The sequence below is a fragment of the Caloenas nicobarica genome, chromosome 12 (genome assembly GCF_036013445.1).
Source record: "Caloenas nicobarica isolate bCalNic1 chromosome 12, bCalNic1.hap1, whole genome shotgun sequence".
Lineage (NCBI taxonomy): Eukaryota > Metazoa > Chordata > Aves > Columbiformes > Columbidae > Caloenas > Caloenas nicobarica.
This window is the reverse complement of record NC_088256.1, coordinates 9,872,294-9,879,825: the sequence shown is the minus strand read 5'-3', so window position 1 is coordinate 9,879,825 and position 7,532 is coordinate 9,872,294. Positions and strand designations below refer to the sequence as shown.

The following is a 7,532-nucleotide window of genomic DNA, read 5'->3' as shown; positions in this document are numbered from 1 at the left end:
ATGAGCTGTTTTATCTGGAGACCAATGATGGAAGTGGTGATGCCAAGGTATTCTTTAACTGTACACACAATTCAGCTGAAAGGAGAATAAAGAAAAAATGTTTATTCATTTGAGACCAACTAATATTTGAAGCCCTATAATGAATATTAAGTACTATTTAATAATGTTTATATATTAAAATGGGTTAAACAAGCCACAGAAGGAAGGAAGGAAGGAAGGAAGGAAGGAAGGAAGGAAGGAAGGAAGGAAGGAAGGAAGGAAAGAAAGATGCGACTTTTCATAATACTAAGTAAAATATCCTGAAGATTTGTGGAAATATTTTTTTTTCTTTTATAGGAAATCACTTGTAATTGCATTAACTCAGAAGGAAATTTACATTTATAGTGGCAGGTAACAGAATAGCCTTTTAGTATCTTTTATTTTGAATATCTGAATAGATATGCAATCCTGTTAGTGCATATCGTTCTGAAATTTATAGCTTTCCAGTACAAGCTAATTTAAAATAATGAAAAAAAATATTGTTTATTCTAGCATTTTTGCATGTCTAGACTGCTTCTTAAACACAAGCTGTGCTGTAAAGTACAGCAAAAGACACAATGTATTTCAGCTTTCTTAGTTTGTTTCTATTTTGCAAGACATAAATCCCCAAACACTCTTAAAGATGCAGAGAACAGCACAGTGTAACACTTGTTAAGTTTACAAAGTTAATTTAAATGAACAGTTTCTGCAGCTTTTTATTACTCAAATAATTTCCTGTTATCAAGGACAAATTACAAATATTTATTACACAAAAGGTATTTTGTTAATTCCTAGGTTAAAAACTCAGCCTGATTTTTATCTTATTTAAGCCGTACTAAGATCTCACCTGTATTACCATCGATTTCACAGCTCCTGGCTCACACAGTCAGGTGGGGCACTGGGTGCACGAACTCCTGCTTGTGCGTGAAGTCCCACTCGAGTCTTCCCAACGTCTCGTCTCATGCACCTGTGCCAAAGCCAGGGCCTTTTGGTACATGTGTGTGAACAAACAAAATGTGCAGTATAAAATTTAACGTGTTTTATACATAATTCATGACATTTAAAAAGCATTGTCACTCGACAACTGAGATGATTATAAAATTAGTATGTTCTACTTCCCACTGTTAGGTATGGACTTCTGAGGGTCTGTGTTGTAATCATTCTGGCAAGAGCCCTGCGAGACAATAAACACCACTGGTGCTTGGCTCTTCTTCAAAAATGTGTGTTTAGACATTGTAACCCTTCCAAAAATAATACAATCTAAACTTCCCACTTGTTATCAATAGATGTTTAATGTCTCCAATCCTGGAATGAAAGGAATAGGTACCAGATAGTTATGTGACAATTGTTCATCTTGATTTGTGGCAGTAGGGTTTTTTTTAATATATCCATCATTTCTTGTTAACACCATATTTGACCTAAAGTGATTTGACCTGAAGTTATGTCAATTTCTTGAAAAAAAAAATCTACAAATACTATAGCAAAACTGACCAGCCATTGTAAATTATGGCTCACTGCAAAAGGTGGGACTCGACAGACCTGCTGTTTGTGTTCATTGTGAAGTCCAGATACAGGATCAGTTGGCATTTATGAAGCACAGTGCAGCTAGATAAACATTGCTCCTAGAAAAGGTGAAACTTGGGAATTTCCATTCTTGAGACATGGGACTAAAAAGAGTGCTAGTGCTCAAAGATCCCAAGTGGGATTTATTTTACATTTCCAGCAAATGGGGATGAGGGAAAAAGAAGAGAAAGAAACTATTGTTCACATAAGTATATAGAGAATAAAAGTCTTACTTTTATGTGGTAGGTAAAAGATGTGGTACAGTGCAGTTGCAATTTGTGTTTTGAATTCTGCTGTTGCTCTGACAGGGAAAAAAGAAACGCAGAACTGTGCGAGGCCTTCAGCAGTGAAAGCCTCCAACCTTCTGTCAGCCTGGGGAAAGCAGCTCCTTTTTGTTCCCTGCACCAGCCTCCACACATATCCCATTTCCAGCAGTGAGGGGAGGACTTGGGTCTCTTATTTTCTTGCACAGAGATGTAAAAGTGAATTACAATCTTTCTTGGAGACTGCCATCACCAGAGGCCTCTCCACGGCTTCTCTGGGTGACCACAGCAAGGCTACTCAAGCAGTGTATTTTGTGTGACCTTTGCAAAAACGCTGAGAACTCGTCCTACAGGCAGGGCATTTTTATTAACAGGCTATTCCACAACAACTGTAAAGCCAGGAGTTGTATATCGATGAGACTTTTCTCCTTACATTTCTGAGAAGTTTATTAAAAAATCAGCATCTGTGGGCAGAGGGACCACAGTAACTGCAATGAGGGAAAGGCAGGGAGAGCCCCCATTCTGCAGGCAGCAGCCTGCCGGGCGGCCACAGCCCTCACTGGGACCTGCCAGGACACAAGCAGCTCTGGGTCAGCCGCGGTGCGTAGAGCATCCCCAAGAATCAGCCAAAGGTGCTGTCTGGAAACCAGAGTTCTGAGAGTTTTCCTGTTCAGTGCGAGTTTCAAGCTTGACCTTCACAGTATGCAAAGCCTTGGCTCTGGTCCTGGCTCTTTTCACATGTGAATAGTTCCTGTGGGGCCTCCTCATGTGCTTGGAGTAACAAACAATTTCAGGATTTAGACCTTGATCTCAGTCAGGGGTAGCAGCAATACTGTCTGATACGCAGCAATATTTTGGTTTGTTGCAAAGTGATGCATGGACAGAGTTAATCTTACTCTGTCTTTGACTCTTTGTGTTCACGATGTAACTGCTTTGGTTTGTAAAGGGGTTTTGCCCTTTTCAAGACTACCAGTTTGCCTCCAATATCAGTTAAATAAGCCATCGACTCCTTCTACCACCCCCCCCTCCCTTTTTTTTAAATTAAATTACAATTTTCACTACATTTGACTTCTGAGTGTGTATTTCAAACATAGCTGAGGCTGAACTGCTGGACCCATTGCAGTTTCTCCTTAGACACCACGTGGAAAAGCAGGACGGGTCACCCCCCAGACATGCTGGTGGCTTTTCTCCTTGGAATGGCTGATGCTGTCACAGTCAATCGCTCTTGCACAGGACAAACCATCATGTAGGTCATTTCATCTCCCAGTAATATTCCATCTTCTTTCAGGTTTGTTTTTTTTTTTTTGGTGGTGGTAGTGGTGTTTTTTGGTTTTTTTTTTTCCCAAGTAATAATGTTTATTTTAATTTAATCTGAAACCAGGAGGACAAGAACATGTCCAAACAACACACAGAAATTCCTATATCAATTGCCTCTTCTTAGGTGTAAAATAGAGCTATTAGAAAATGCCTTTTATGGACTTGGCTATTTTAGAAATCCATTGTAATGACAGCTCAGTGAAACAGGTATTACAGGGATTGACAACCAGTCCTAATCTGTATGCCATCAACGTGATGGAAACCTAACATGCAGAGCTGCACGCTGCTTTTATTTTTTGTCCTTCTGTTGTTTTTATATGCTTTATTTCACATTCTATTATGAGATTTTCAGAAATGTTGGTAAATAAGTAGAACTGGCTGGTAGGCATTACTCTCGGCATCGTGCTGCACTGCAGTGGGGACAGGAGCTCTAATTTGTGGGTAATGTTCTGTTTGTACGTAACGAGGTACCTCTGCTGTCTGTCTGCATATGGGACAAAATTAATGAAGTCACAACTTCACTAAATTAACAGAATTTAGTATCCAGTAGAGTAAAATACACTGAGGTTTTGGTCAAAGTCAGGCAACTGAAATAGGATATGGAAATATAACCTGGAAGAAGAGGAATTACATCTGTTCTGTAGTATTTTAGGATGGTTAATGGCCATGCAATTGTTCACTCCAAGTCCATATTTAAAGAATCTCATTGAATATATGAGTTAACAGGTAAAATGGGTACAATTCACTGAACGACTGGCGATTTTTAGAAGCTGTTTTTAGAACTCTCTCATGCTCTCTCTTACATACCTTTATTTCAGAGAATTCTCGTGTTTAAGCTATATTTAGTGATAAAAGTGAGACATCACCTACATCTTGCTATAGTGAAGAAGGTAAAACAAAGCTTTCACATACGTTGCCATACTATTTTTAAAGAAGGACATGTGCAAAAATGTGTGATGTCAGGGTAAGTGCAATTTCTTTTCTTGTTCATCAGAAAAGAGTTTAAAACTGTCTCCACATCCAAAAGCAAAGTACAGAAAAAATGCTAAATTATTTACTAATAATTATTGTCTTCACTGAGAAGTGCCTACTGCAGGCATCTGGTGACATACTGCAAATAATTCAAGATACTCAGATTATTAAAATCAACACCACAAATTAAGTATTAACTGTATTTTCACGCAAGCATTCACCAGCAGCTGAACTCACCAGCACAGGCTCACTTTGCAGCCACTGACCCTGCACGTAAAATGAACTGACTCGGCACCGGCTGGGCTCCCTCCCCGCCACACGGCCGCCCCTCTCCCTGGGGATGCGCCTCCCGGGCGGCCCCAACCCGGCTCCCGCCGCCGTGTCCCCGCAGGGCGGTCCCCGCCGACCGCCGGCTCTTGCTCGGTGCGCGGGGCCCGGCGGGTTCGGGCGGGACACCCCGGCGGAGGCCGCCCGAGGGCGGTGCGCGGCCGGCGCTGCTCTCCCACTCGCGTTCCCCTCAGCAGCTGGTCCTCGCCTGAGGCTGTGGCGCGACACTGCGCCTCCGTCCCGGCGCCCCCGGCTCGGCTCTCCGGCCTCTCGCGAGACCCCGGCCCCTCGGAGCGCCCGCCCGCCCGGGCTCGGCGCTGCCTCCCCTCGCCCTGGGCGCCCAGCACCCGCCGCCCGGGAAGGCGCCGTTTGGCCGCCGGACCGGAGCCCTCGCCCCTCCCGCGGGCGCCAAGCCGGGGAAACGCGTCTCTCCGCGGCGCCGCTACACGGCGCTCCCTGCCCGGCCCCGCAGAGCCTCGGCGGGCGGCGCGGGGAGCCGGGGGCGGCGGCCGCCTCCGCTGCCGCGGGCGCTCTAGCAGCCGGGGCCGGCCCGAAGCGCCGGAGGGGGGTCCCTCATCTTCCCCCACGGCCGCCGCGGCGCTTGTGTAGGCGGTGAGCCCGGGCTGAGGGGGCAGGGGCGAGCCGCCGGAGCAGGGCTGCCCGACAGCCCCGGGCTGCCCGCGCTGCGTCCCGCTCCGCCCCCGTCGCCTGGGCCTGAGGCCGGTCCGCCCCGGCCCCGGGCGGGGGAACGCGGGAAGCCGCCCGCCGGGCAGCACCGCGGGCCCCTCTGGGCCTGTGCCGCGGGGTTGGGGGCGCCGGCGGCGACTGGGGCCGCCCCCCGCCGAGGCGACGGAGCGACCACGCCGCCGCTTTCGGGGGATTCTCCGAGAGGGAATGGCAGGGCGGCTCCGGGAGGGGGAACCCCCCTCGGCCCGACCATTCGCATCCCCGGTGTCGCTCCTCCTCCTGGCGGTGATGTCAGCCGCGGGGAGGGCCGGCTGGCAGCGGCAGAGCGGGGCGCGGGCGGCCGCGGCAGAGCCGAGCCGGAGCCGCCGCCGGGACAGCGCGGGCTCCGGGGCGCCGCCGGCAGCGCAGCCCGCGCCCCCAGGGCCGCCGCAGCGGCCGCGCCGGGCCAGCAGCCGGGCCCGCAGGGAGGCGGGCGAGCGCCCAGCGGCGGCGGCTTCCCCGTGGTGGGGACCTGGCACCCGCGCCCCTCAGCCGCCCGGCGAGGGGAGGGCGGCGGGGCTGCGGGGCTGCGGAGCGGAGTTCAGAGTCCCCCCGCGCAACTTAGGTTACGCGGCAGGACTTCTGTGGACTGGTGCGGGGCTTCCAGGGCGCGATTGCCTTTCCATCCTTTTGCAGCTGCAAAGCAAATAATTAACTAAACCCAACAGAAATAAAACAAACTCAGGCTTACCTAAAAGTTAGGATACCTTTTTTTTTTTTTTTTTCCCCCTTTCTTTTACGATTTTATTCCCTATGTGGAAGTCGCTTATGAATCGTGCTCGGCACACTGCATGGCAAGAAGCTGCTTGTGTTTTGGATCGAGGATTTGCTGTTGCAAAGCGGTCTAACTTCCATGCAGTGGGGCAGCCTTCGCTACTCTAAACGCCTTGATGATGTGCTGTGGAGCCCATGTAGATTGACATCTTGTGCAGAGAAGGCTCTGAAGGTAAGAAGGGGGGGCTTGGGGGAAAAAGGGGGTTTTATATCCTTTTATATGATATCTTTTGTCCAGCATCCCCCTTTCAGCAGAGCATCAGCAGTTCATCCAGAACTGTATTGATAGGTTGGAACTGATCAAGTAAAATGAAAGTCTGTTCCTGTGAAAAGTACTTGGAGCTCACAAGTGATTGCAAAAGAGGTATTTATTTTTAGTTAGATAGCAGAGCACGTTTATGATCCGTGCTTGCAGCGCGGACGCAGAGCTAACTCACACCGCTCAGGGATGAGATCTACGGTCTCAGTCTCTGATGGGCAGTTTGCATTGGCTGCTGCATTTTGTTGAATGTGTAACCCCCACTACCTCCCTAGAGCATCCTGTCAGCCCGTTGGATTTGGTGTTTTTTGCAGATATAGTGCCTGGTATTAATGAGAGAGGGAGACGGATGGGGAAAAAGAAAAAACATATGGAACATTTTATTGATGTGATCATAATCCTGTAATGGAGATTGCATTAAATGAGGATTGCATCAAAATGCCTAGCTGCTGTGGAGAGACAAGGCAGCAAAAATTATGCTGGATTGTAAATGAAGTTCTGTGATTGAAGGATTTTCGTCAACCATGAAGGGATGTCTGTAAGCTTAAAGTTGCTGTATATGTGTAGTACTGGAATGGGATAAAAACCAGATCAATCTGAAATATATTTTCATTTACTCAGCTCTGGAGGGAGTTAGAATTGGTTAGAGGCATTGCAGTGATGTCCACGGAATACTTGGTTTCAGCTATGGAGACCAGAGAAAGGCAAGGAGAAAATTTCATGGTTGGGGAAGAGAAGGTTGGTTCACTTGTGACTTTTGCCATAACAGCACGAAGCTTACAGCCTGCTGCTTACAAGCAGAAACCTTGTAGGCGATCTGAAAAGCAGAGGATTTCTCTCATTTTCCTTTTGCAACCTTGGCGTAGGTGCCTGTAAGAAGTAGCTGTGAGGTATGTGCCAAGAGGCAAACAGGGACTTACGTGCCCCTCTCAGACACTGAAAGAAGCTGTGAGCTTGAAAGAGATGGAGTCGACTCATCTGATCCTGTCTTTTTAAGCTTGAGTTGCTAATACATCTTGAGTAATTGTTGCTGCTTATCTCATTTGGCAAAGGAGGGGAGAAGATGTTCAAGTTTATTGAACCAGAGCAGAGCTGAGGACAGTAGATATTATCAACTCACCCATGCATTCTTTTTGTGCTGAATTTCGTGCTGGCATAGAGAACTGAGCCACAAAGAGCACGTTCTTCAAGCCTTGCTGAAAGGAAACCTAAAGAAAACAAAAAGATTAAGCCAAAGATAAATTTTAACTTTTTGCCTGTCAGCAGTGGAAGTAGCATTGATCTGTCAGATTACCCAGGTCAAAAGAGGTAAG

The 7,532-nt window shown here is 47.5% G+C and overlaps 1 protein-coding gene across 1 annotated transcript in view; it reads left to right on the top strand.

Annotated features, from left to right (window-relative positions):
* The first annotated feature begins 5,966 nt into the window (after window positions 1-5,966).
* The window catches only part of PCDH11X (protocadherin 11 X-linked), a 473,232-nt gene continuing 471,666 nt past the window's right edge, over window positions 5,967-7,532 (top strand). Inside the window, exon 1 of the mRNA XM_065643156.1 lies at window positions 5,967-6,132. The gene's annotated coding sequence lies outside the window, so the exon portion shown is untranslated. The remainder of the gene's footprint in view (window positions 6,133-7,532) is intronic.